Raw genomic sequence first — 22,855 nt, forward strand, 5'->3', positions numbered from 1 at the left:
CAAATTTTCTTGAGCAGTATCATTCTCATGAGTCAAAGATGGAAGAACCACAGAATGATCCAAAATGGGAACCCCCCACTTCAGTATGTGGAAGATCATTATGAGATTCAAAATAGAACTTTTTGGATGCAAATTTATCCAAACGAGTCAGGTGTCTATCAACATTGGAATTATCTTTATCAGATTCAAGAAAATTAACATCTCTAGAAATAATAAATTTCTTGTTCTCCTCATCATACAACCTGTAAGCTTCGGAAGTAGCAAAATATCCTAAGAAAATATATTTGTGACTCCTAGCACCCAACTTGTTTCACTGATGTTTAGGAATTAATGCATAGCATAGAGAACCAAAGACTCTAAAATGTTGAACAATAGGAAGCCGATTATACCACATTTCATAAGGAGATTTAATATTGATGACAAAATAAGGACAATGATTGTGAATATAAGCTGCACAAAGCACCACTTCTCCCAAAAACATCAACTTAACATTCTTAAAAAACATCATGGATCTAACCATATTAAAGAATGTCCTATTCATATGCTCTAGAACACCATTTTGCTGTGGATTGTAAGGTATTATAGTATGATGTTTGATGCCATTGTCCTTCAAATATTTTTCAAAAGAATTAGAAGTATATTCACCACCATTATCAGTTCTGAGAATGCCAATGTTTACTATGAGTTTCATTTGTTATCATCAAATGAAAAGTTTTAAAATTTTCAAATACTTGTGACTTCTCTCTCAACAAATACACCCAAGACATTCTCGAATAATCATCAACAAATGTCAACATAATTTATTACCATTGGCAATTGTGACAGGCATAAGACCACATAAATATGAATGCATGAGACGACCTAATTTTCTTGAAGCTATAGAATGTTTCCCCAAAATACAAACATCACATGGTGTAAGATTTCTTGGAATTGTAGGCAATCCTTTTATACCTTGTTGTCTCATAATTCTGATACTTTCATAGTTAATGTGACCAAAACAAGCATGCCATAATAAAATGGAAGATAGAGTATCGCTTTGTTGTGCTAAAATAACATAACTATCATGAGAATCTATGGTAGATGATGTGTCATTCCGTTTGAAAAGCGTACCTTCTTCAACACCGGTCATAATGATTACATGATCAAATGCTCTACGTATCTCAATGATGTCATCAAAATTACGTATGGAAACATCACATGGTGTAAGATTTCTTGGAATTTTAGGCAATCCTTTTATACCTTGTCTCATAATTCTGATACTTTCACAGTTAATGTGACCAAAACAAGCATGCCATAATAAAATGGAAGATAGAGTATCGCTTTATTGTGCTAAAATAAAATAACTATCATGAGAATTTATAGTAGATGATGTGCCATTCCGTTTGAAAAGCGTACCTTCTTCAACATTAGTCATAATGATTACATGATCAAATGCTCTACGTATCTCAATGATGTCATCAAAATTATGTATGGAATGCCCTTGTTGTCAAATATGTATAAGAGACATGAGATTTCTTTGAAATTATGGAATGTAAAGGACATCCTGTAGAACATAATATGCAAGCTTTGGTATCTTCGAATGAATGGATCCAATTCTTAAAGGCTTTGAGATTTGTTAGCAAAATATACTACTCCATCAACTTGGTCACTAAAAGTTTCAAAAAAATCTCTCCTAAAAGTCATATGACATGTGGCACCTGAATCCAAAATCCAACTGTCTTTCCATGAAGAAAATGCAGTATTAAAAACATCATTAATATTAAAATTGCAATGGGAAACAATGTAATGTGCAAACTCTGACGATTTTCCCTTATCTGGTGGTGGTTGATCTTTCTTTTCATTCCTCTGTTCTCTCCTTTCACTGACTTTTTCCCAAGGAATTCTACAATTAGTTAGAGTGTGACCAACTTTCCCACATATAAAACATTTGATAGGTGGTTTATCATCAAAATTTCTTTTTTGTCTATCATTTTGTTGTTTATTTCCCTAATTATGTTTGCCCTCCCTGCCTCTATAATTTCTTCTACCATGACCTTTAGTACTTTTATCAGCTTTAGAAGTTTCACCATGAGACTTCTGATCTTTTTGTGCAAGGCTCAAAATTTCTACCTTAGAATTTTGTGAAGGCTCTTTCTTCGCAAAGACATTTTCTCTCTTAGCACTATTCACTAGTTTATCAAATGTAATATCTTTCAATTGTCCACTAGCTTGGAGAGATTCCAAGTAGTGTGAATAGACAAGGTGGAGAACTTTAATAAAAGTAGTAAGTTGCAAGTCTACTTCAACACCAATGGCATTTATGTCAAGAAAAATAGATTTTATTTGAGAGGCCATCTTTAAAGGATCATTATCTTTCATTTCTAAATTAAACAATCTTAACAACAATTGAATAATTTCAAGTTTTGAATGTGAATCATAAAGTTCCTTCAACTTCTGTAATGCTTCAAATGCAGTATCACAAGAAATAACATATCTTCTTACCTCCTTTATCACTGATGCAGTGATTAATGCATATGCTTTCTTGTATTTTGTCTCCCAAATTACATGTTTCTTTTTGTCATCACGTGGCTTAGGTGCACTTTCTTTGTCATCTATGCCTTTCTTTCCTTAGCAGACTCCTTCCCACAAATCGTTAAAAATATGTGCACTTTTTAACTTCCTAATCCATTCTTGATAATTCTCCTTTCTGCTAAGCGCAACTCCAACTATTGATATCAATGAGGTCATGATTACTTGCATCCAAACAAACCCTTTTGCAAATATGAATTATGTGCAATATTCTTTAAAAAAGAAAAGCATAAATCTCTTTCTCCTTTCAATTCAAGTAAAGATTTAGCTTAATGGTTTGTTTGTGAAATCCAAAAATAACCCAATAGAGAGTTAGGTTCAAGCCTCATTATTTCCTTTTCTTTAATCACAATTTGATACAATTTTCATTCACTTGATACTCACAAGTCTTTCTCCTATTAGCTTTCATGTTTGTCTATCTCATTCATTTGCAAGCAATGCACTCCTCAAAATGCATTTTATGAAACTTGTACATTCTTCACTCCATAAATTTCAAATAGCGCCTCCTTAGAAACAAACCAACTTTTTCTCCTATTAGCTTTCATGTTTCTCTATCCCATGCCTTTGCAAGCAATACACTCCTCAAAATACATTTTATAAAACTTGTACATTCTTCAATCCATAAACTTCAAATAGCACCTCCTTAAAAACAAACTCAATAAACATGGAATTTATAAGAAACTCAACTCGCTCTGATACTACCTAAGTCACCTGACACGGGGATTCGGGACACGTAGGATTCGGGATTCGTGGTGTCGGATTCGGGACACGCTGACCCCCCGGAACAGGACACGTTATATATTATTTTATTAAAATATATATATCTATATATATATATATATATATATATATATATATATATATATATATATAGATATATATAGATATATATATATATATATATATATATCTATATATATATATATATATATATATATATATATATATTAAAAATTAGATATTATCATATTTCTTACACAAATTTTAATTAATGATACAAATTTATTGATTTCAAACATAGATCTTGATTCTTCATCTATAGCTATGCCTATTACTAATTAGCATGCATAGTACATACAAAATTCAAATAAATGTCAGTGGTACTAGTCACATAAATGATAAATTTATTAAAAATTTAAATCATGATTCAATGTATTACACTGACAACACTTAATGAAAACATAGAAAAAAATTGCAAGCACATAATTACATGTCTTAAGCTGGTAACTTCAGCCCTGTTATTTATAGACAAGACGGGCAGCTTCACCATAGATGTTGAATTCAAAGATATCACTCACAGACTTCATTACTTAGCTAGAAAGTTGCAACCATGATCTCGATGATAACAGGTGTCTCAAGGCCTAATGAAAAAGTACATTAGGTGTAACTCCATTTTGTTAATGAGGCAGATTAAGTGCAGAATCCAGATAACACATTTAGAGAACAAAACGATAACAGGTCTAGAACAGAAGTTTTGAAGGGTGTGAACTGCTATGAGGGAACACATGTTCTCATTTCTGAATTTCATGAAACACCATCCAAAATGATTCTATCTTGTCAAATTGTGCAATGACCAGAACAATAAACTGTAAAACCTTACCACGCTTGAAAATCACCCCAATGTATGCATAGGGAGTCGAGACTTTAGACGCAAACTAGACTAAGAAAATCTAAAAATTAGTGTGCAAGCCCACAGTGCAGGAAGAGGAACCTTGATGGAAATTATGCCATATAATATACACTCAGTGGTGTCAGAGGATTGAAGTTCCTCTTACAAAGGGACGAGTTGCATACAAAATAGAAGGCCGAGTTTTTTCCCTTCCTCTGGTCGAGTTCACACCATAAAGAGGTTGAGTTTGTGACCATAAGGAGGGCCACATTCTTCCTGTGTATAGCTGGGTGAACGCACTTCAGTATGGGACTGAGTTGAAGAGTTGCCTAGTGTATTTGGACGCAGAACAAGGAGACACATTTCTGTGCATAATGTCAGTCCATTGTCTCACTATTTTTTGATCTACGTGGGTTTTGAAGAGCCAGTATAACCGCTGATACAAAGAGATAGGACGCTGGAGCCTTCATTGCTGGTAAAACTCAGAGATTTGGGTTCATTCAAAGGACTGTGTTATAATTTATAAACTCACTGTGTTATCTGGTGGACCACTTACCTCAGACCTGGTGGACTGTGGATGTTTGGTGGTCGATTCTCCTTGCTGAGAGTCCGCTCCTCGCTGCAACAGCACAATCCCTTGCCAACTCACTTGCAAAATGAGCCGTCAACCGAGCCAGAAACGAGTCCCAAAAACAGGACACGTCCCAAAAATCGCGACACGCACTGCAAATTTGGGACACGTTATAGGACATGACGTGTCATAAAAGTACACGAAGTGTCATGAAGTTTGGACACGAATCCGCAGAGAATCGTGTCGGATTCACTGGATTCGCGATTCGATAGGGCTTTTGGACGAATCCGGTATCTTAGCTGAGTAGATATCGATTCTAATCCATTAACGAGCTAGAAACGACAAGTGCTTGGCAATATTTTCATGTTTAGAGAGTCTGAAAAGAGCTTAAAGAGGACTCCAAGGGGGTTCCTTTTTTGTTTTTAACAAAGCTCAAAAAAGTGATAAAAGTTTGCTTTGTGGTCAAAGATGTTCAATTTACATGTAAGCACATCATAACTACTTGCCAGTTGTTAATCCTGCTCAAGATACCATCAAAAGATTAAACAATACATGTTCATGGATTAAATAAATAAAAAACCAATGTTTACTCGATTAAAGTGCGAGAAATAAACATAAATACCAGTTCTTACCATTCATTTTCACCATCTGTTTTACCTTTTGATTTCTGGAGTAGTTTTTTCCTGAAGAGCACCAGTTGATTGCGAAGGATTGAAGGGATCATTCCTTGTGCAGTTTGGATCAGGTAGGATCTAATTCTGTTCTCTTTTATTTCATTTATCTCCTGTTTTAGTCAATAACATTCTAGGGCTTCGAGGCCCCTAGGGTTTCTCTTTCCAAATCAGGAATTTAAAAGTGGTAATCATATGGAGAGAACGGGAACATGAAGAGCAAGATGTCATAGCCTTGATTAATCCAGGAATAGTCGAGACCTTAAGAGAATGCGGTTTACTCAAGTATTTTAAGCTATCCAAGCTGCGGCAGCAGATGGATCTTCTACGATTTCTTGTTCAATCATGGGATCCGATAGATCAGACTTTTCACATTCGGGGCAAATAAATCCCTTTTACCATCAATGATATATACTTCCTAATTGGACTGTTGAGGCGAGGTGCCCCCATTTCACTAACAGGTCTTGCCCATGGAGGTAGACCAGTGAAAGATTATGTGCGACATTTTTGTAGGCAAAGTTCCCAGTCTAGCAAAGACTGGAAGATACTTATCAAGGATGTTAGTGATTTACCGCTAAGGATGATTCTTTTTACTGTTGCCAAATTGGTTGGCAGTTCCACGCTTCATTTGGCCACCAAGTCATACATGTAGTATGCTTTAGAATGTTTAGAGCCAAAAATATTTAATTGGTGCGGGGCTATCCTTTTATTTATGAAAGAATAACTGACCAAGGTAAAATAAGAAAAGCTCATAAATTTCGGCTATGGATCAATCGTAATCTCCTTTGCCTTGGAGAGAATACCTCTCTTGCAGCCACAACTCATTTCACTGGGTGTATCTGGACCAAGAGACCCACGGTTGCAGAGGTGGATAGATCTAATGGCTAGGCATGGTGCCCACTCTAAGATCGTATTTACCTCTACATTCTTTGAATGGTTCAATTGATAGGAGATGACCTTCGCAGAATATCCATATTCAAGAATGGATTTCCATGGCGATCCAGATTTACCACTACCAGTTGGAGCAATGTGGGGTGCTATTGGTAAATTGTTTGACCAAGTGTTTTTAATTTTTTAAAGTTTTTGCATTTTTTGTGTTTTTGATTAACTCCAAGACTAAACAAAAGCTATTTTTTATGTATATAGATATTGGACCTGTTCAACCTATGGGAGACCCACAAGATATAGCTAGACCGGCACAGAGACCTATAGGGAGAGAGATTCTCTGAGACTTTGATTTGGTCGAGACTCTGGCTGAATTGCAAAAACACATAGAGGGTTTAACCTTAGGTATCCCGGATATCCGGATCGAGGAACTACCTATGCAATTGCAATGCCACACCATCGGAGTGCCGGGTCATTGGATGAGACTTCTGCGCATGATAGCATAGACTGTTACCTACTATTACGAGCACCACTAGCTTACTAGGATCATTTCTGCATACATTCAGTTTTTGGGTCAGATGACCAATTTTTGTCCTGGACACAAAATGTTTGTAAAAACTTTTTACAATTATCTTTCAGGGTTTTATTATGGTTGAGTGATGCAATCCTATTCAATTGATGATGTTAATTGAAAATATTTACTTTACATATGTTGCAAATGTCTATTTAACACATAATTTGCTAAAGAGTCGGTTAATGTGTTTAGACTTCTGGAAATATGTTGATATTGAATAAATTCGAAATACCTTTCCAAAATACGAACTCTAAGGAACATATGATGAATTGTTGGGTTTTGGACAGTATAAATGCCAGTAACTTGTAGCACAACGAGCTGTGAGTCCAACCTAATGATAATTTGGCGAATTCCAAGTGAAATGGCATCAGAGAGAAGTTCAATCAACGCGCTATACTCAGCGATATTGTTTGTTGACCGACCGATACAAATCCCTCTAAAACTCATTAACTCGCCGCTCAGAGTGAAAATGGCCCATGCCACAGAAGATAGGTTTTGCATACTACGACTAGCACCATCAGCGTAACCAACCCATGGTTCCGAAAAGTTTGACATCTGCAATAAATGCGAAGTGGATTACTTAACCAAATAAAAACCCTTAAAGAAACACACTCACACATGCAATCCAAGCATATATACATGAGTTTTACCATACTCAATTAAGCATAGTAACATTTTAAATACAACCCATTTCTAGGCTTAGACAATGGAATTTCGTCATAATCTACTAACTCATAGGCACCTTTCACCAAAATGCGTTTAACAATATAAGGGCCCATCCAAAGTGGTTCAAATTTTCCTGCACCAATCTTATCCGACTCCTGATCGTACAGCAAGACCAGGTCACCTTCTCAGAAGACTTGAGGCTTGACATTTTGATCATATTGCGCCATTACCTGTTTCTTGTGGGCTTTGTTAGCCAACGCGGCATCATGATGAGTTTCATCCAGATGGATTAATTCCAAGAAATGTGCTTCTTCCTTAGAAGTGTCAGGTAGCAGGTCAATTGTGAGTTTGAGTGACAAAAATTTCACATTGAATCGGCAAGACTACTTCCAAACCATACATAAACTGAAAGGGTGTGAATCCGGTAGTATTTCTCACCGAGGTTCGATATGCCCACAAGGCCGAGTATAGGATTAAATGCCAATTTATTTTGTGAACTCCAATCATTCGTTGTAACATACACTTAAGGACCTTGTTGATAGCCTCAACTTGTCCATTAGCTTCCGGATAATATGGAGTGGAACTATCATGTGAAAGTTCTAATTTGGTAGCTAACTCAACCATCATGTGATTGTGAAAATGCGATCCATGATCTATAACTATGGCCTATGGTACACCAAACCTGGCAACCATGTGGTTGAAGAAAAATAATGCAGTCGTTTCACTGTTATTGTTTAATGTAGACATCGCCTTGGCCCATTTGGTAAAATAGTCAACGACGACTATAATATACCCATGCCCCTCGGTCGAGGTGGGGTTACATGTCATGAAATCTATGCCCCATTTTATGAATGGTGCAACAACAACTACTAGATGCAAAGGTACAGGTGGTAATCGAGTTTTTCGATCGAAAATTGACATGCATGACAACTTCTAACAGCAAGTATGCAATCTCTAAATATTGTTGGCGAAAAGTATCCAGCACGGAGAATTCTCTGTGCTGTTGCATATCCAGATAGATGTCCACCACAAGCACCTGAATGACAATCATTCAAAGCTTTCTCGGCCTCCTCATGAGTGAGGCACCTACGTAAAACCGTATCAATACCACGGCGATAAAGCGTATCACCAACAATCAGATAATTTTTGGCTTGGTATTTGACACGTCGCTATTTAGAGCGAGAGGTATTGGGTCAGAAATCTTGGGTCTGGAGATAGATCAGTATATCTCCATACCATGAATCACTTGATGAAATGAGAAACAGAGACTCATCCACGATTGATGTTTCTGATGTTAAATCGTTGGAGGATGAGGGAAGGTCGCAAAGTAGTTTGGCAAATACGAGAGATTTCTTTGACTTAGACTTAACGAATTCCAAATCAAATTCCTACAATATAACTATCCACTTTGAATATTTGCCCCCCAGCAATTGACGTGACAAAATGTATGTCATAGGGTTGCAATCGGAGATAATTGTAGTTTTATGCAGGAGAATATAGTGACGAATCTCTGCATGTCTTGAACGGCTGCCAAAGCTAACTTTTCAACATATGAATATTTTCTTTCTGTATCATTGAGATTACGACTCAAATAATATATAGAATGTTCTATTGCATCTACTTCTTGGACTAAAACCATTCCGATGATTGTATTTGTAGTAGTATCTATATAAACCCAAATAATTTCCACAATAAAATGATTATATTAATAATAAAAATAATCTATTTATACATGTACCATCTAAATACAAAACAATTATATCTTCGTAATTTATTAACGATAAAAACTAAATAAAAAAACTAATTACATAATGTACAATAATATTTTCGATGCCGAAATTTCAAATTAACAGATTGGAACTCATCGAGCCCACTAGAGATTTGGAGACTAAGATGCGCTTAGGTATGCATGCACCCACTACGAATTTGTATATTTTATGATTTTTTTTATAAGATAACGGTTATGAAAATCCTATGCATTAAATCTCCAGAAATTGAATATAATATATCAAAATTTTAAACTCGATAAACCTTTTTCTAAAAAGAAATATTTAATTAGATCATGGCTTCACTGTTTTGAGTAACTCGCAATGAACTCAGAATTCTATATACCTTTTTTACATTATTATATACATTAAAAAGATACAAAATATAAAGTTTTATTTAATTTTTAATAGGACTAAATGTTCCCCATTTAGGAGTCGGTTACCATATCTATTTTATTAAATGTGTATACAAACAATATTAATGTACTGGTAAGTATTTATATTTGATTTATTAAAAAACATTATTAAATATTAATGTATAGGTAAGAATTTATATTTAATTTATTAAAAAATATTATTAAATTTTTATATTTAACACTAAAAATGGATGAAGTTTGTATAAATATATTACTAAATGGTTAAATGGTTGGTAAATTTGTATAGGTAACCATCTATAATAAATATCAATACTTATTATACGTCTCAAATTATTGACATTTCAAAATTCATAAAAATTAACTAAATTATAGCTTTATCTAAAATAATAATAATAATTAATGATAAAAAAATTAATATATACTTTAAACATATATCTATTCTGAAAAAACATGTAACAAGATTTTTAACCATGGAGATCCACTTCCACTTTATCATGGAGGTTCTTAATCTACAAATAAACTTGGTTACAATACCATGACTTATTAAAACCACATGCAAAAAAATCATAACTCATTTCATATGACAATTTTTTTTAATTAATGAATTTAATTAAAATGGCAGAAAAGACATAATTACTTTGGAAATAAGTCTCAGCATGTGATTTGTATATACTACTAAGAATATTCTATGATCACCATATTCCTACCATCTAATAATTATAGATAATTAAATTAAAATTCTGGAAACCCTATTCTAAAAATAGACATGTCCATCAACATAAATATATTGAAGAGCATTTATAGTTAATTTTAAAAAAAAAATATTAATTTTTTATATTCAATAATATAAATTGATGAAATTCAATCTATTTCTATATTTATCATTAAAAGTGGTGAAGTTCAAGTTCTTAGTGGACTAATTTACATTGCAACTGTCAACAAGGGTTGCATGACCACAAAAAATTGCAAAAATATATTACTTAATTATTAGCCTAAACCAAATGATTACAAATAATTTAATTCAATTTATGTATGAATTTATATGAATTGAAATTTTATGACCTTATCTTAATGAGTTTGCGTAGTTGATTTAGACATAACTAAATGAACATGAACCATGAGTGATATAAGAATTGCTCATAAAATTATTATGGTAGCCTAATGAAGTATGGAACCAAGATCCACTAAATGAACATGAACCATGAGTGATGTAAGAATTGCTCATAAAATTATTATGATAGCCTAATGAAGCATGCAATCCAAATATTTGCACCAAGATCCATGGATGACATGTATTATGCAAAAATGATAACTCTATTGTGTCATTCAAATTTTTTGTTGTTGCATATCTCTTTATTAAATTCCACTTATATTTCTTGCAAATTAAAAACTAAAAAATCAATTATGTAGAGTATTTTGACTTAGTTCCATCACATGATAAAAGGGTTTGTATTTTTTTATTAATTAAACAAAATATTTATTAAAAATAAGAACATGTTTTACAAATAATTAGTTTCCTTTTCTATAAATTATTACTTATATTTTATAGATTTATTAATAAAATCAAGAGTGAAGTTGGGTGAAGTAGATACATACTACATTCTAGAAAAATGGCGAAAATTATTAGGTTGTTAATTAAGTGGTGACAATCTTCATCTCTTTTTAATGGATTGCTTAGACAATGTTGAAGTCTAGTGTGGTCAACTTTAAAATATTTTGGTTGTTCAATTTGGGTAGCCTAAAATCAGAATGTAGCACTTGGTGAATCCTATTTTCATTATCAATAAGGAAAAGAAAGAAAAAATATGCAAATAAGCTCAATTTTGAAAAAGGATGAAGAGAATCAAAGTGAAATTAAATATTGGGTCTCACTTACCTATAAATTCTTTTGGCTAGGTGTGCATAATCTAAGAAATGCACTTGACAATAAATATTTGCTTCCACACTCTCGCTACACTGGCATGCCGAGAATTCTCTTAGAGTTTTAGTGTTGGTTGATTGTTAAGTAGAAATAAGTCGAAAGAAAGATTGAGAGTAATAGAATGATTTATTAAAAATTATAATTAATTCATTTAAACTTTAAATTTACAAATAAATTTAATTTCTTAACTAATATTAGAGTAAAAAACAAAAAAAATTACCATAATATAATCAGAATATATTCAAAAATTTATTACATTAGTTTATAAAAATATTAATTATTTGGTAATTATTAAAATTTAATATATAATAACATAAGAAAACATCAATATATCAGAATAATTTACAAAATTCTCTCTTCTATCTTGGTTCGGCGTCTCAAGCCCATCCTCCATTCCATTATCAACAAGGAACAATCAGGCTTTGTGCAGGGTTGTTAGATCCTAGATGGGATTGTTGCAGCTCATAAAACCTTGCACTTCTTAACCCGCCATAAAGAGCAAGGAATGATACTAAAGCTGGACCTTTCCAAGGCCTATGACCACCTCAACTGAACTTATTTATTAGAAATTATGCGAGATTTCGAGTTTGCAAACGACTGGATCCAATGGATCATATATTTAATCTCTACCACATTTCTTTTCTATTTTGGTGAATGGGGCACCTTCAACCACATTCAGCTCTACCCGTGGAATTCGCCCAGGGGACCCACTATCGTCATTCCTCTTTATTATTGCGGTTGAGGGACTGGGTAGACTAATTCGCGCAACAAGGACTGCTAACGTTATACACATAATTCAGCTCCCAAGGATGGATATCTCTATGACCCATCAATAGTTCGTAGTTGAAAACCTCTTATATGGCAAGGCCACCCTTCAAGAGGCCTTTTAGATAGATGACATCCTGGAGGAATTTTAGGTAGCTTCAGGTATATTCCTAAACACAGAAAAATCTAATATCTTTTTCTTTCATACTCCATGCCTAGTGCAAATAGTTTTGGCACATGTGCTGGGATTCTCCGTTGACACCCTGCCCTCAAAATAACTAGGAGTTCTACTACTTGCTAATCCTCTCCGCATTGGCCCTTGGAAAGAATTTTGCGACAAACTCTCTAAGAAATTATCCAGCTGCACATTTAGGGTGCTCAATCTAATAGAGCGAGCCACACTCCTAAAGGTTTTTCTTCAGGTTATCCCTCTTTACCAGTTGTCTCCACTCCCCACCCCCAAGTGCATCTACAAGGAGCTGACGGTCGTTTTTCATAAATTCCTTTGGAGCGGAGTTGGCATGGAAAAGAAATGGGCGCTTGTTTTCTAGCACAAACTTTGTTTGCCCAAATCCCTTGGGGGTTTAGGTTTACGCGACCCATATTTAATAAATGTGGCCTTGGATGCCAAGCTATGGTGGAGATGGCTGCAAGGAAGGGAGGAACAATGGAAACAGTTTTGGTCTCAGAAATATAGGCAGGGCTGACTAAGAGAGGTTATCCTATGGGAGACCACCCACATTTTTGGGTTAGCAATATGGAACATGGAAAATCAAAACAACGACCTAATCAAGGAGCATTTTTTCTAGGAAGTGAAGAATGGCCAAACTGCCATGTTCTATAAAGAATCATAGCAGCAGCTTTCGCGATTGGATGGCGAGTCAAAGCTGCAAAATCTCTAGCTCCTCCTCTAGGAGCTCTCAACCGGAAGGGTGGTGGACTATTGGGAGGCAGATACTAATTCCAACGGATGGCATCGGTGGAAAAATGAGACAAGTTTGCCTAGGAAAATTTCTCCAACATAATGGGAGCCTCTCATCTAGCAGCTTATCCACTGAAAGATCCCATTCTCTCTAGATGATGATAGGATGTGATGGGGTCACTCCTCATCGAGGTCATTCACACTGAAGGAGGCATATCTCATCAAAAGCAATGCTATAGATCACCCGGGGCAGCCTATCTAGAAAAACATATGGACTAGTAAAGTATGGCCAAAAGTCGCTCACTTCCTTTGGCTCGTGGGCAACATGAGAATTTTAACCTAGGACCAGTTGTAGAATCTTTGCTTTGTGGGCCCCTCCTAATTCCCCCTTTATGTGCAAGTTGAAGAAACAATGCAACATCTCTTGAACTCTTGTCCAAAATCTCAGGAAGTGTGGATGTCACTCTCCTCTCTCTTTGGTCCCTTCGACCACCATCAAGAGGAAATACGTGAGACCATGGAGGCCTGACCGCAACACCGCTTTTAGAACCCAATTTTTTAGTTGAGCATGGTGGCTGTCCCTCAGATTAATTCTCTAGAATATCTAGAAAAGTCACGACTGGGCAATCTTTTAGGACCAACCTCCTTCTATTGTGCTAATCTGGTCTATGGTGAAGGAAAACATTATAGAAACCATCATGGCTGAGAGATGGATCTCTGAATATTTGGAGGTGGACCCCAAGGAATCAAGGATTCTTCTCTCCTTGAATCTTTCGTCGAACCAGAATTTTTTGTGGCAACAATATGTAATAGATCTTCCCCCAAAGTCTCCTTCGACCTTTCAAAAGCCTTCGTCAAGGAGCATTCAGATCAACTTCTATGGGGCCTTTAAATGCAACCCAGGCCCTACAGGTTTTGGCAAAATCCTCCACGGTCCCTCCTAATCCCCTCTGGGAATTTTCTCGGGCCATTGCACATCCACCACTAATAACGTTGTTGATCTTATCATCTTGGAGAAAATCCTTCTCCTTATGTGACAACACCACTGGCCCATGATCCACATAGTGGGAGACTCTCGTCTTATTGTTCAAGTGACCCAACAACTTATTAACGACTCGACCTTTATGAATCTAACAAAGAGTTGGTGGCTAGAAGCCCTATTGGAGCGTGTTCAACACCCTTTGAATCACTTTGAGTATGCCTAAACAAGTCATGTGCTATGCATAGGAAAGAGAGTGGCAGACTAGTTAGCAAATAATGGGATGTCCACTCCACAGCTTGAATCCACATATGCCTGGTGGGAGTCTAGAAGCAAGGCAAACTTGGACCTAGGAGAGTTGCAAGCTCTACAGGACTTGATCAATCTAGACATAAGTGTTGTTGGCATTATGAGATAAGTGTTGTCCTTGATGGCAAACCTCACTGATGACAAATCATAGTACAGAAGGTCAGCAGCAAGGAATTGATGATCAGAAGAAGAGAAAGCTCATACACGCAGGTTCGTTAAGCCCAAGTCGCGTGTACACGCTGGTTGGCTTCAGCAAAAGCGCGTGTATGTTGAAAAGTACCTTTGGTCCATGGCGGTTAGTCCTTGGAAGTTGTGCCTATGGTTTCGAACCATTATGTCTCGACAGGCGTGTCGATCCCTAGTTTTGAAGTTGATGGTATTGTGTTACTATGGTTTTGGCTCTTGGTATTGAACAAGGCCTAAGGCTATATAAGGAGAAGGAAATCATTAGGCAAGGGCATCTGAACTGTCTTGAATATCTGATGAAGCATTAGATCCAGTATGCAGGTTGTGGGTTGATGATGCATTGCTTGATCTGAGCTAAGGAGAGATCTCATCGGTTGATGGAGAGCAAGATCTAAGGAGAGATCGGGATCAAATGGGTTGAAATGAACTATCTTTATGATGCTTATTCTAGATCTACATACTAACACATGTATTGTTCTATAAGTGTTATGAGTATGTCTGATGTCTGGTACAGCTGCAAGTTAAGAGAAATTATTTTTAGATCTGTACGCGGGTTGTCTTTGGCAAAAGCGCGTATACACGCGGGTTTGATCCATCGAAGTAGCGTATACATTGTAAATCTTAATATTTGAAGTTGCAGATGGATCTGATGGTTATTACAGAGTTCTGTGTCTGCTCTGTGTTCTGGTGACTGTTGTTAACAGGGTTTCAGTGATTCAGAGTTTGATGATTGTTTTGAGCTTCAATGATAGTTATGGGTCCAGTATGAAAATTGGATGAAATGTGGCCTTACAGATTATGTGTTGTGCTTCAGTGTATCCAGTCTGAAAATTGATGAAACATGGTACCTGGAGGTGAGAAGATTGTAGGCAAGCACCTACGTACTAGTATCTAAGCTAGTACAAAAGCTAAAGGAGATTTTTGGAACATTGTAGCAGGTAGCAGCCTGCGTACTAGTAAATGGATCGGCTAGTACAAGAGCAAAGGGGGTTGTAGCTCCCGTACTGGTATAAGACTGCACCAGTACAAACATTGTAAAAGGATTTTATTATTAAGAAGAAGATTGAGATGACTTGCAGCAGGTGGTTTTCACCCACATTGGGTTTCCACCTTATATCTTTGTGTTCATGTGTGTGACTCTTGTGTGATGTTCTGTTCTGTTATTCTGCACCTGTTTACTGTTAATATGCTTAATAATGATCTGATGCATTTACTGAAGATTAAGCTAACTGAATTATAAGATCTCTGGATATACGCGAGTTTCATTAGACACAGTAGCGTGTACACGCGGGTTCACTTAATTGAAGTAGCGTATATGTTTCTGAGTATGAAATTGAAAAGTTTGATTGATCTGATAATACTGATTCACCCCCCCCTCTCAGTATTATTTCCAACAATTGGTATCAGAGCAGGTCCTTTGATAGAAGCTTGATCGCTTGAAGGAGATCCGTGGATCAATGGGAAAGAAGCTTAAGAAGAAAGCTCATAAGAAGAAGAAGACATCTCAGAAGGACTATGACAGTGGGAGAGTCGATTGGGGATTAGGTATAAGAAGCTCTTCAGATTCAGAATCATTATCAGGTATGAATGTGTTATCCTCTGATGTTCCTGCTATATTTCCTTGTGAAAGTGATGGAAGTGATAGTGAAACTACTGAACATGCTTTTATGGGTGAGCAAGAAAAGTGTCAAATAGAGGCAATGTTTAGAAGGCTTGCAGACAAAGTTAAAGATCAACAAGATCTATTGAACAAAAGGGAATGTGCTTTCAAAGAAGAAGTTACCAAACTAAAGGCCCAACTAGAAGAAGGAAACAAGGTGAGAAAGCTTCTCAAGGATAAGGAAGACCAATGTCAAAAATTGCAGCATGAAGTGACATCATTAAGAAAAGAAGTCAACGAAAGAAGCACAACCATCAAGAAACTCAAAGATAGATCCAGCTACTATGAAAATCTTGAAGCTACAATCCTCTCACTAAAAGGAGATCTTGAAGAATCAAAGAAGCAGAATACAGATCTACTCCAAGCTATTGCAAAACAAGAAAACGAAGCCACCAGCTTAAAATCTCAACTAGAATGTGCCTTCCGAGTTCGTCAAATGCAGCAGGATCTGAATGAAGAACAAGAAAAGGAGATTCTCAGACTAAGGCATCAGTTGGAAGAAGGAAGGAAATATGGAGAAGACATGAAGAAGCAATGTCTAGAAAAGGAGGAACAACTTCAAGTTGAGGTAAATATCTTGAAAGGTAAAATAGAAGAAAAGGATAAGCTTTTACGATTTCAAGATAGTTCTAAAGTCTTGGATGATATTCTTAGTAGTCAAAGGTCTCCTGCTATCAAGACTGGTCTTGGTTTTCATGAATCTGTTGAAGGTGAATCTAGTTCACAAGGTGAGGCAAGGAACTCTAAAGAGAAATCTAAGATGATCAACAAGGAGATGAAAGGTCAACCCCATCAACAATCAAGGAAAGAGACTCCTCAAAGAAAATCTTTTACTCCTCCTATGAATAATGTTGAATGTTATGTATGTCATAATCTTGGACATGTTGCAGCTAGATGTAGAAGAAGAAGGGTTCAAGACCATCATGCAGAAAGATCATCACACTCAAGGTACTTTAATGGATATTGCTTTGCTTGCAATATGTTTGGTCACAAAGCTGCTGATTGCTACAGGAGGAATATGAAACATGTAAGATGTTATGCATGTAACAAGCTTGGACATATAGCAAAGGAATGCAGGAACAAAGGATGGACATCACACCAAAAGGAGAAAACCTCATCACACTTGAAGATATGGAGGAAGAAGGAAGTACAGTCAGCACAATGTACTGAGACACAGCACAGCACAGACATATCAGACTCAGGGGGAGCTGAAAGTGTAAAACTTCAGTGTCCTGAATCTCATACGCAAGTTCCTTAAAGGGAAGTCGCGTATATACGCGAGTTAGACACTGCAAAATCGCGTATATGTCAGTCTGAGGAAAAGCAGTGGGGACAGGATCAGAAAAAGGATATGATATGATTCAGTCTGTTATTTGCTCTATTGGTTACAGTCTGCTGAGGATGTGTGGAAATGTTTTGTTACTTGTATGATGTCTAGAAGTGTTTTTGATCCTAACTTGAGGATGATGATGTTTTGATGCTTATGCATGATCAGATCTAACAGATGGCACTAGTTGAGGGGGAGCATATGCCTTGAGTAATTCATTGTTGGCATTATGGTTAATAATCCTTGGTGATGATTCTTATATGGCTAAATGATATATCTTGCTATGATGTGGTTGTGAGTTGTCTATGATAAAATCTCATATGATTCTTGGGGTTACATAGTTGATGTTCAGATCAGATTTATGGATGATTCTTTGATGATGCATATATGGTGCTTACATGGTGATCTTCATAAGGACAAGAAGAAGTACAAAGCTTGAATACACATCTTCCTCACTTGATGATGAGTCACTTATATACTGCTGTTGTCATATGCATAAATATCATACAGTTATGATGCAGGCACTCATGCGGATAAGGATTGTTGCTGATGATGATATCAAGAATCTTTGTCAAAAGAATTTGAGCTCAAGATACATAGTGCTGATACATGGATGACTACTCAAAGTTGCTTTATTGAAGACATGGTGATGAGTTCTTATCTATATGATGATAGGTTGATCCTTACATATGTTAATTGATGCAGATGTTCCCAAGTAATGATACTTGGATCATGTAGAGCTTGATGAAATGGCTATGGTGGTTTCACACATGATACCATGTGAATGACTCTGAATTCTGTTCAAAGGGATGAATTGATGCAGACATACCTTGTTATAGGTTGATGACCTATTCTCTACAGGACATTTACAGGTTGATGATATGGAAATTTGTGTACGCGTGTTGTTTAAAGGATATCCGCGTGCATACGCCGTTTTACAAGGGGATAGTCGCGTATATGGTGTACGCGTGTTGCGTAAGGGATATCTGCGTATATACGCTTGTTTATGTGTATACAAACGCGTATATGGAGATTTGAAGGAAATCAGCAGGGACAGATGTTGGTTGCAGAAAGTCTGATATAGGTCTGACAGAGATCATCTGGCACAGGTTCAGGGGGAGCAGATAATCTTCCAATGATGCATTGTTGGCATTATCTTAAAGCTTTTGGTTCTAGTTCACATTTGGTGTTGATTTCAAGAGGAACAAAGGCGAAAGGAGAACAGAAGGATCTCTTGGTTGCTGATCTGAATGGTGATTATCAGATGCTGCTAGTGACTTTCATAAGTCTTGGTCTAGTTATTTCGTCTCTATGTCATATATCTCTTTTGTGGTATCTCTTTCATGGTGTCAAGGTCATGTAACGACCTATTTTGGTTTCCCCACTATGCCTGGGATGATTGATGCAATATGATTGGTTGTCATATGTAAACTTTTGATGTATCCCCACTTGGTTGGGTGGATGAGTCAATTTTTGTATATCCTCACTTAGTTGAGAGATGGATGTATGTATGAGTCTTTGGTGATAGGAAGGTCTTTTATGATGTATAGAGTCATGTTCTTCTTGAAGAACATCTTATGCAGATCTTGCCTACAGTCAGGAAGAGCATGAACAACACACTTCAGCAGTACAGAGACTTGGCATGTACTCAGGGGGAGCATTGACAGATTGTTACACCTTGGCATATACAAAGGGGGAGATTATTCAGAGATTTCAGCAGGTACTCAGGGGGAGTATGGACAGTGGAATGTTTCAGCAAAGGAAGAGAATATCTTGGTCCACCCTTTGCCCTTGATGTCAAAGGGGGAGAGTGATTTGGTGTTGTTGCCATCAAGTCCAAAGGGGGAGATTGTTGGCATTATGATGCATGTGTTGTACTTGATGGCAACCCTCTCATAGAAGAATATCTCACTTATGTATAACTGGGTGAATCTTCAGAAGAGATATCAGATGTGACTGATGGAGGACAGCTCAAAGGAATCAGATGATGAATCTTCAGAAGAAATATCAGATGTGACTGATGGAGGACAGCTCAAAGGAATCAGATGATAGTTCTAAGTCAAAGGAATTAGATGATGAATCTTCAGAAGAAATATCAGATGTGACTGATGGAGGACAGCTCAAAGGAATCAGATGATAGTTCTAAGTGTGACAAGTTAGCTTTGCCATCAAGTCCAAAGGGGGAGATTGTTGGCATTATGAGATAAGTGTTGTCCTTGATGGCAAACCTCACTGATGACAAATCATAGTACAGAAGGTCAGCAGCAAGGAATTGATGATCAGAAGAAGAGAAAGCTCATACACGCAGGTTCGTTAAGCCCAAGTCGCGTGTACACGCTGGTTGGCTTCAGCAAAAGCGCGTGTATGTTGAAAAGTACCTTTGGTCCATGGCGGTTAGTCCTTGGAAGTTGTGCCTATGGTTTCGGACCATTATGTCTCGACGGGCGTGTCGATCCCTAGTTTTGAAGTTGATGGTATTGTGTTACTATGGTTTTGGCTCTTGGTATTGAACAAGGCCTAAGGCTATATAAGGAGAAGGAAATCATTAGGCAAGGGCATCTGAACTGTCTTGAATATCTGATGAAGCATTAGATCCAGTATGCAGGTTGTGGGTTGATGATGCATTGCTTGATCTGAGCTAAGGAGAGATCTCATCGATTGATGGAGAGCAAGATCTAAGGAGAGATCGGGATCAAATGGGTTGAAATGAACTATCTTTATGATGCTTATTCTAGATCTACATACTAACGCATGTATTGTTCTATAAGTGTTATGAGTATGTCTGATGTCTGGTATAGCTGCAAGTTAAGAGAAATTATTTTTAGATCTGTACGCGGGTTGTCTTTGGCAAAAGCGCGTATACACGCGGGTTTGATCCATCGAAGTAGCGTATACATTGTAAATCTTAATATTTGAAGTTGCAGATGGATCTGATGGTTATTACAGAGTTCTGTGTCTGCTCTGTGTTCTGGTGACTGTTGTTAACAGGGTTTCAGTGATTCAGAGTTTGATGATTGTTTTGAGCTTCAATGATAGTTATGGGTCCAGTATGAAAATTGGATGAAATGTGGCCTTACAGATTATGTGTTGTGCTTCAGTGTATCCAGTCTGAAAATTGATGAAACGTGGTACCTGGAGGTGAGAAGATTGTAGGCAAGCACCTACGTACTAGTATCTAAGCTAGTACAAAAGCTAAAGGAGATTTTTGGAACATTGTAGCAGGTAGCAGCCTGCGTACTAGTAAATGGATCGGCTAGTACAAGAGCAAAGGGGGTTGTAGCTCCCGTACTGGTATAAGACTGCACCAGTACAAACATTGTAAAAGGATTTTCTTATTAAGAAGAAGATTGAGATGACTTGCAGCAGGTGGTTTTCACCCACATTGGGTTTCCACCTTATATCTTTGTGTTCATGTGTGTGACTCTTGTGTGATGTTCTGTTCTGTTATTCTGCACCTGTTTACTGTTAATATGCTTAATAATGATCTGATGCATTTACTGAAGATTAAGCTAACTGAATTATAAGATCTCTGGATATACGCGAGTTTCATTAGACACAGTAGCGTGTACACGCGGGTTCACTTAATTGAAGTAGCGTATATGTTTCTGAGTATGAAATTGAAAAGTTTGATTGATCTGATAATACTGATTCACCCCCCCCTCTCAGTATTATTTCCAACAAGTGTCCCCGATGGGGGTAATGGATCGATGGATAGATGGGCAGATAGGCCGACATACAATGCACGCCTGACATCCACGCACTCAAGGCCAAATGTTTAAGTTTCATTATGGTGGTAGTCACAGGTGTTAATGCTTGGCATGTAGGCTCTCCATTCGTGGGCGTCAGTATTATAAACATTGTATCCCTTGAGGTTCCGCACAGTGAGCTGCAATAAGCGATGAAGGTTTGGCGTATTGTGTATTAGAGGGTCAAGATCTGGAGCGCCTAGTAGCATGCATGGCTCTGGGAGGGCGAGGGGGAGGAGGAATGGTTTGAGTTGGCCTGTGGCGTGCCTCCTCCACCTTGGATCAACTACACCATATACAATTGAATATCGACATTATGAGGGACCAGTGTGACGAGGACCTGAATGAGCTAGTGGCCTACATCGACGATGTTCATTATGTTCAAATTGAAATCTTGGATAATCTAGAAAGTATGCGTCGCCACCACCGCCACACCAACGAACATATTCGCTCCCTGGAGGCATGAGTCGAGGACATCGACTTTTATATGCATGAATGGGCTGCCATATTTGTTCCACCCCCTACTTTCCCACCAAACCAACCTCCTTGTGAGGTGTCTTTTCTTGGTTATGTATCTCAGTTTTGATGTTAGTATGGTATGTCCTTCAAGCCTAATGGAAATAAATGTAAATGGTGATTTTAATCAGCTTCTCCCTAGCTCTCAGGTGTCAAAGTCTGGCTGGCATATTAGGACAAGGCCATGGGAGAAGAATTTTGTACTCAAGTTTCCTCTGATAATATAATGCAAACTTTTTGACCAACAAAAAAAAAACATAATTTGTAAGAAAAATTCATATATTAGTGTTAAAAATATCTACACATAAGCATAAATATGTGGAAAATTATTAGTTTTTGTTCATTGGGCTTACATTGGCTTACATTGGGTGGATGGGAGAAATGACTAAGACCATCTCAACCTAAGTTCAATTCCCAATAGTGATATGATGAGATTTGATTTTATGACAGGAATGATTAGGACCCTCCCAACGAAAGTTCAATTCCTATGTAATGGATTGAAATATGTATATTCCACATGGAAAAATGTAAAATCATCTTTAGAAATGTCCTATCACATATACAAGAATTTTTAAATTGATATAATCTAAATATAAACATATAAGAACTAATTACTTAGTGGTGTGTAAAAGTTAAATCTATAGTACTAATTTTTTTAACTAAAACAGGAATTTTTGGAGAACTTGTAATGTATAAAGATTAGTTGTCATTATTAAACTAGATACAACTATTTAATAAATGTGATTATTACACTAGATACAATTGTTTCATAAATGCGACTATTACATTAGATACAACTATTTCATAAATGCCACAAACTAGTTAACTAGAAAAAGA

The sequence above is a fragment of the Pinus tabuliformis genome, chromosome 6, assembly GCF_031772625.1.
Source record: "Pinus tabuliformis cultivar Carrire ecotype Pingquan chromosome 6, CPIR1, whole genome shotgun sequence".
In the NCBI taxonomy this organism is placed as follows: Eukaryota; Viridiplantae; Streptophyta; class Pinopsida; order Pinales; family Pinaceae; genus Pinus; species Pinus tabuliformis.